The sequence below is a fragment of the Myotis davidii genome, unplaced genomic scaffold (assembly GCF_000327345.1).
Source record: "Myotis davidii unplaced genomic scaffold, ASM32734v1 scaffold49, whole genome shotgun sequence".
In the NCBI taxonomy this organism is placed as follows: domain Eukaryota; kingdom Metazoa; phylum Chordata; class Mammalia; order Chiroptera; family Vespertilionidae; genus Myotis; species Myotis davidii.
Window position 1 is genome coordinate 531,516 of NW_006300375.1, and position 7,773 is coordinate 539,288.

The window sequence follows — 7,773 nt, forward strand, 5'->3', positions numbered from 1 at the left end:
AATGGTGGCAGGGCCTTGAAGGGTGACCTGACTGGAAGGGGGGGGGAAGTTAGGTGTGACCAGGACAGTAGAGAGGGGCAGTTGGGGGCAACCAGGCCAGCAGGGGGAGCAGTTGGAGGCAACCAGGCCAGTAGGGGAGGCAGTAAGGGGCGATCAGGAAGGCAGGCGAGCAGTTAGGGGCAACCAGGCCGGAGAGGCAGCAGTTAGGGATGACCAGGCTGGTGGGGGAGGGGCCAGTTGGGGGCAACAAGGCCAGCAGGGCGGGCAGCTGGGGGCGACCAGGCTGGCAGCAAACTACAGGGGTGGGAGGTGGAGGCAACCAGGCTGGCAAGGGGGGCAGTTATGGGCAACCAGGACAGCAGGGAGGGGAAGTAAGGGGTGACCCGGCTGGTGGGAATGGCAGTTGGGGATGACCTGGCAGGCAGCAGGTTGCAGTTAGGGGCAACCAGGTAAGCAGGAGGGGAGGGGACAGTTAGGGGCAATCAGGTCGGCATGCAGAGGCAGTGAGGGGTGATCAGGACAGCACAGGGGGCAGTTAAGAGCAACCAGGCAGGTAGGCAGGTGAGCAGTTAGGAGCCAGCAGTCCAGGATTGTGAGAGGGATGTCCAACAGCCGGGTTAGGCCTGATTCCCAGGATCGGGCCTAAACCGGCAGTCGGACATCCCCCAAGGAGTCCCAGATTGGAGAGGGTGCAGGCTGGGCTGAGGGGACCCCTTCCATGCATCAATTTTGTGCACCAGGCCTCTAGTAGGCTACCTAAAAGACTAAAAGTTTGAGATTTAATCGTAGGACTATATAGAATGCTTCTCTTGCCCCTACACCTCACCGCCACTATTCCAAAGGCTTATTTATAGCTATTCCTTTTAGCCCGTACTTCACATATCTTGATTGCTTCCAATTTTTTACAATTATGAAGAAAAATTACAAGGCCTACCAAAAGGCAAAAAAACTCAATTTGAAGAGACCAAGCAAGCACCAGAACAGACATGGCAGGAACGTTACATTAATCAGGTCAGGAGTTTAAACCAATTGTGATTACTATGCTAAGAGCTCTAATGGATAAAGTAGACAGCATGTGAGCATCAATGTGCAATGTAAGCAGAGAGATGACAACGCTAAGAAAAAAAGCCCAAAGAAATGCTACTGACAAAAGACACTGTAACAGAAATGAGGAATGCCTTTGGCTGGCTTGCTAGTAGAGTAGACCCCGCTAAGAAAAGAATCTCTGAGCTTGGGGATATGTCAATCGAAGCCTCCAAACTGAAAAACAAAAAAGCAAAATAAAACCTCAGAATAGACAATATAATAACCAGTAATATAATCCATGTAACTCCAGACTGTCTTACTAATGAATTCTCTAATTTTCAAAAATTTGATGAAAAAGTTGTCCTTCAATACACATTAAATAGAAAAGCTATTAAATTTGTGACTTCTAAGGTGTTTTATTGAAGTAACTAGAGACCCAGTGCACGAATTCATGCACGGGTGGTGTTCCTTCACCTGGCCGGCGATCTGGATGATCAGGGCCATCTTTCCCAGTCCTGATCGCGGCCAATCAGGGCCTGTGGCTGGGGAGGGACCATGGGATGGACCGAGGGAGGGCTCCAGGGCGTGTCCGGTGTTGTCTCGCCCAGTACCAATTGGTCGGACCCCAGCAGCAAGCTAACCTACTGGAGCATCTGCCCCCTGATGGTCAGTGCACATCATAGTGACTGATTGGTCAGCTGCTCAGTCAGACACTTAGCATATTAGGCTTTTATATATATAGATACTGAGATGCAATAAATTGAAATTTAAAAAATCTTTCCTGTCTTAAAGATGGTTGAAAAGTGCAGGTGGGGGTGAGGGGTGGGGAAGAAAAACAAAAACCATTGGTAAGTGGTATGTATTTAATGTAAAATAACTTCATAATTTAAAATGATGAAACAAAAATTCTATAAAACCATAAAAAGAATAGATATGTTTTTCTATGGTTATATAAAGCATTCCAATTTTCTGGTTATGTTTATAAGGATGGGAGAATAAGTGAAAATTTTGGAGTTGGAAAATATTTCTACAGTAAATTACATAGCTTAAATGTAACTATAAAAGAAATTCTCACAGGAAGATATAAAATATAGGCATATTAAAATCATCTATTTAAAAAAGGAGACTATCAAAATGGATAAGAGAGAAAAGAAAACCTGTATTGACTATGAGAGATTTATTTAAGTAAAACTATTTAAAATTTTAAAAATTAAAAGGATATAAAAACATATAATAACCAAGTGGTAGATGAGTAGTGGAAAATTAATTTATCTATATATATAAACGGCTACTATGCAAAGTATCCTCTCAGGAGTTTGACCAGGAGACCGGGAGTTTGATCGCTCACTATGACGTGCGCTGACCACCAGGGGGCAGTCCAGCCGGCAGCTGGCAGCTGAAGAAGGAAGGCCCCAGCCAGCAGCAGGAAGGAAGGCCCAGGCTGGCAGCTGGAGGCCCTAATTGGCCCTGATCACCAGCCAGGCCTAGGCACCCTACCCATGCACTATTTTCATGCACAGGCCTCTAGCATAATATAACAATAGAATTAAGGTTTAAATCCAAAAACATGGTACTCCTTAATATTAATTACAAAAAGGGGTTTGAGTGATTTGTATGGTATATGCAATATATCTCAATAAAGCTATTAAAAATACAGCTGGTTTTTAGCATGACCACTGAAACCATAAAAGACAAATATTTTTCAACATCCAACCATAACCCTGCAAGGGAAAAGTCTTTATTAATACAGCACATAATTTTTTTCTCCAACTATTCTTAGGATTGTTGTATTTAAATTCTGGAGGATTTTTCTGTGTAGTAAACACTTTTAGAATTCAACTTGAAAAGTCCATTCTGGTCAATGCTGTCTATCATGAAATTGTTAGTCTCCTGAACATTTGACTAAAGCTAAGATACCAAAGATTCTTCAAACAGTTGCTTGTATTTTCAAGCAAAGTGCCACACACTTTTGAACTATATTCATATGCTTCCATGGCTACCTCTCTACTGCATTAATAACCATATGTTAATGGAATCATAACAGAACACTGTATTTTCCCAGTGCCCAACAGAACCATTGTTGTAGGATAACACTTTTCTATTATCTCTGCTTTACTTAGTATGACTATTCTTTCTCCTACGTTTTCAGCAAATTTATTTACATTCAATATCAATTAAGCAGCAACTAATAGTTCTTCTCAATCTTTTCCTCTCTATCTGCCTTTCCTTATGAATTTATTTTGCCAATTCCATGAAGTGAAAACATTTCATACATAAATAAGAAACAAACAAGCAAACAACCCTTGGCCACAAAGTTTTGTTGCTTTATATTATACTGGGAGCAGATCAGCAACTGCCCTGGCATCAAATCTTCTCAGGTCTTTCTCTTCTTTGCCTAATCACAACGTGACCTTGCCATATTGAGCTATAGGTCTGAAAGTCAATCATATTCATGATACCAATCTTTAATATCCACAAATGACTAAGTAGCATTAAGTAGTGGTCTTGGGTTCTGATTGATAATCCAACTCATCAGGCTCAATAGCCAAGTTAATTAGCTTTAATGGAGGCTAAAGATCAAGGAGCAACAGCAGAGCAATTGTCTCTTGACTCTCGGGGACAGCTTCTGAATATTCCAGAAACTCCACATTAATTAAGATTATGACTGAGATTTGATATTAAATTTGAAAACATAAAGGTGATTTGCTACTTTTACAGAAGAGTTATAGTGCCGTATTGGGGTGAGAGTCTGATTAGAGAGGGTTGATGGGAGATAGGAGAGGGAATGTAGACAGAAACTATAGATAATACTCTCAATTTAAAGCACAATGGAGGAATGGGTAGAAACTTGAGGCAAAAGTCAAGTCAAAAATGGTTTGAAATGGAAGTTTTCTGATGGTAATGAACCAGTAAAGAAAGAAAAATAAAATATGCCAGAGGAAGACAGAAGCATTTCTAGAATGATGTATAGGCAAGAAGAAATGAGTACCAAACACTGCAGGAATCCTGGGAATATTTCCACATTGTTCTTGTGTTTCATCAAGCTACGTATCATTCTCTGAGGCCTCAAAATAAATGAAAAACATGCCAGCAACTCTTTGTTTCATTGCATGTTTTTGCTTCCTTTTGAATATCTGGCATTGTGATTTCGTGTTGAAATGCTATGGAGTGAATTTTAACTCAGAGAAATAGAAAAGTCTACTAATCCCTTTCCCATCCCACCACACCATGAAGAAATGTTTTCCCAGGTTTCAATGCCTCAAAGAAAACTAACAAAATTAGATACAGTGTAAAGGATCCATGCATAGTTCATATTTTCCAAACATTTATTAAGGGGAAAAAATCAATTGTAGCTCAGACAGCTATGGAATTCTAATCAATTATTTCTTCCTGAACTCTTAGCAGAATACTCACTGGAATCCCAGGCATGTTTAATATGCAGGAGAGGGACACAATCAGATGAAGGAGGCAAAGCGTTTGCAAATGGAGTGAATACTGTTCCATGTTATGGCTTGCGGTCCCACTGTACTGATTCTGTTTATAGAGTTTTATTTTTCCCATTTATTCTTGCCCTTACTGTTGGTGCTGTTAATATATTTTTTTAGGAGCCAAGTATTTGTAGATAGCCAGAGAGAAGTAACATGCATCACTCATTAGAGATACTTTAGCTGAAAACCTGCTTTCTCAGTACAGGGCCAACCAGGAAGAACAAGATGGAAGCCATGATTGTTCCTTTTCCTATACTTACTCGCTAGTACTCTTGTTCTTGTTCCAATCAGATTTCTTTAAGTCCAAAGTTACTTGAACATAACCATGTTTCTTATGCTGAACACTCAAATCTAATCTCTTTTGTTTTGGTGCCCTGATAATATACGGATAAATAAATGAGTGAGAAATACATTGATATTCAACTACAGCATAAGCAATATGGCCACAGTGGCCAGCATATAGTGTTTATTGAAAAGGAGCTTCCTATTTCAGCATTGTTTTCTTTTATTTTCCCATCACCTCACATAAATTTGATCACAGGTGGCTGCAGCAGAGTGCATTTGATCCAATTTGAAACATGACCATATATATATGGTCAGAGAGAAGGGAAGAGATAGAGAGAGACAGAAACATCAATGATGAGAGAGAATCATTGGTAGGCTGCCTCCTGTATGCCCCACACTGGGGATCAAGCCCGGAACCACAAGCATGTGCCCTAACCAGGAATTGAACTATGACCTGCGCCTGGTTCATAGGTCAATGCTCAACTACTGAGCCACACCAGCCAGACAAATAGGATTTTCAAGCAACTTTAACTTATTATATGATAACCTTGCCAGTGATTTAAGAATAATACTTCCCAACTTGTTTTTCTCTCACAGCATTAGCAAAATCCCTACTCAAAACCCCTACTCTAACACCAATATCTAATTACCATCTTTTCAAGATGAAAATCTTGTTTGCCTAAATAAATACAAACTAAATTCATTTGAAATATATCTGCGCAATGTGAAATCCTGTCAAAATGGAATGTTCTTCAATTTATATGATTAGTACAGCTTTGTCATTGCTTTTCCAGTTAGCTCATTTTACAGAAAATACCACCAGGCCGAGACAAGCTAATTAATCTCTGGCTACATAGCATAGGTACTTTGCTGTCACATTAGTGTTTCTACACAGCGACTGGGAAAAAGCAGAATGACAAAAAATGTTTTGGGACATGAGGTCTCCTAAACAACCCTGCTGCCATTTTTCAAATTGTTGCCAAATGCCTTCTTCAGAGCAGCAACAAAATGCCAGTGAAGGCTGAAGTAGAGGAAAGGATAACTATTATTCAAATAGCAAGGGACAATGGATCACATACTCTCTGGTGTTTAAAAGAGTGGGCTACTGATTATGTCTATTATTTGGAGACAATTTCTCTCTTCTCTGAACTGCAGACTTCTAGAAGATCAGTGTGGTTTTGGCTTTGCCTAAATTAGGCTATTAATGTGGTGACAGAGTTTAATGGTGTGTGAGGTTCTCAGCTTATCATCATTAATGTGTCCTCCATTGATACCTTGCTATCATATGAGCCCCCCCAAAAGCCTTTAGCATCAGTTTTTACAGGTGATGACAGTCACTTTATCTTGGCAATGCTTAAACACTTCATGGCAATCAAAACACAAAACTAGAGCTTGAAAGTCTGGTTGACTTATTTGCATATTTGTCTATAAAGCATTTTATAGACATATGAAAACCTACATCTTTGGAGGAACCATTGATTTTTAGGTGGGTGCTCAGAACAATTTATTACAAGGAGAAAGTAGGTTAAATCATTTCTGCTCTTACTTATCTAATAATTAATGCCAAGGGTGCAAGATATAAGTAAAAAGTTTTAAACTTCTGCAGACAAGGGTGAAAGTTATTCATGGAATGCTACTCTTAGCCTTCTGGTACATGCTAGCTAAATCTTGACCAGCTGCCAAGGTTCTTGATTAATTTCAAACTCTGCTCATTTTTGTATTTGCAATCCTTACTTTCCACTTATCTGTACACTCCTTCCACTCCTGAATTTATCTGATGGAGGTAACATTGCAAAATAAATCAGAAAGGCAGAATAAACTGTGCTCTACTTTTAATAAGCAGGTAATAAATAAGGCTGATTGAGGCCTTTAGGCTTTGAATGAGAAACATATTATATGGGAGATGACTTGCTTAAAATGAGCATAGTTACCATTTGTTTTCTCTTAAAAGGGAGGCTTCCTCAACTGAAAATATAGAAATCTGATGTCATTTTTTTTGAAATATTCTCTTCAATTACATCTATTTATCTGAGAATAAAATCCTTACCGCCTGGATATGTTAGAAATGAAATGTGATTTTTAGGAACAAACAAAATGATTAGAGATAAATTGGCTATGAACTACAGAAGCCTAATAAATCAGAATTTTCTGTTGATAGTATTTCAATAAAATACTGTTAAGTATTGATCTCTAAATATTCTCTTTGGTATTGCTTTGAATTTGAGTTGCAAATACCCAATACAATTAATTGGAATGTTATTAGAAATCTACATCGATTTTGGAGAATTAAAAGAGAATGCTGTGTCTATTGAAATATTCATGATTTGCTTTCTCATTTGGAGACAGCACATTGTAAAATGCATTTAAGCAGCCAGTTTACAACTTCTTCTGATTTCCCTTTTATGTTTGGTAAGAAGCAACTTTAACCCTGTGACAAGGTTGATGCCTTCTGTGGTTCTCATAGGAGTGCTCATAACCTTATATAACAAACACAGGGACCAAAGACTAAATGAAGACTGGAAAAATGAAAGGCAATAGAGATTTATGAAATAAATACATACATACATGCATGCAAAAACTTTTTGTCAGCCAAGCCTAAGTGATGGCACCAATTACCTAATGCAAACTATATACATTGATGCTTCATTTTTTTAGAGTAATCTTGTCAAAATTATGTATTGATCAAAATTATGTATGAAAATACTGTTCTTCACTTCTGTGTGTGCTACTTGTTTAATGTCATGAGCTGACTGATTTTATATAAATAGGTTTAAAATACTTTACATTAACTGTTGGTCTCTATAAAGGTGATTAAATAAATTGATTGGTCAATTTTAAAATAATACAAATATAACATATAATCACCGTGATATATTACTGAGAGGAAAGAAAAACATGTTTTATTTTTATTATTCAATTCATCTTCCATAAAATTATTCCCCAATGGTTTTTCTAAGTTATTGGAAGGTGGGAA